The following is a 364-nucleotide window of genomic DNA, read 5'->3' on the forward strand; positions in this document are numbered from 1 at the left end:
GGAGGACTTACTCTGAGTTATGATACTCTACAGGTCTGACTCTTACTCCCTTTTTTTTTTTTTCTCTTCTTTAAAACTCTACTATATCAGCTACTAAACTCTACTACTTATGTAGGAAGAAATAAGGTTTGTGATCAACCCAGAACTTATCGCCGGCATGATCTTTTTGCCTCGTATGGATGCAAATGAAGCAATTGAAATTGTGGGCGTTGAAAGATTTTCGTGCTATACTGGGTAAGTAGATGTTCTTTTTAGGATCTTTTTAGGTTAGATGCTAAACTTATTATAGGATCTTCACAAAATCTTAACTCATGGTCGCTCCATTCAGGTATGGACCTTCGTTCCAATATGCTGGCGATTACAC

General features: G+C 37.4%; 1 long non-coding RNA gene across 1 annotated transcript; it reads left to right on the forward strand.

The window, feature by feature from the left end:
- Positions 1-364, forward strand: LOC104775302. The gene is made up of 3 exons (XR_765825.1): positions 1-33; positions 116-234; positions 329-364. It is a non-coding gene; the product is annotated as an uncharacterized LOC104775302 (long non-coding RNA).

Source organism: Camelina sativa, unplaced genomic scaffold (assembly GCF_000633955.1).
Source record: "Camelina sativa cultivar DH55 unplaced genomic scaffold, Cs unpScaffold11820, whole genome shotgun sequence".
Classification (NCBI taxonomy): domain Eukaryota; kingdom Viridiplantae; phylum Streptophyta; class Magnoliopsida; order Brassicales; family Brassicaceae; genus Camelina; species Camelina sativa.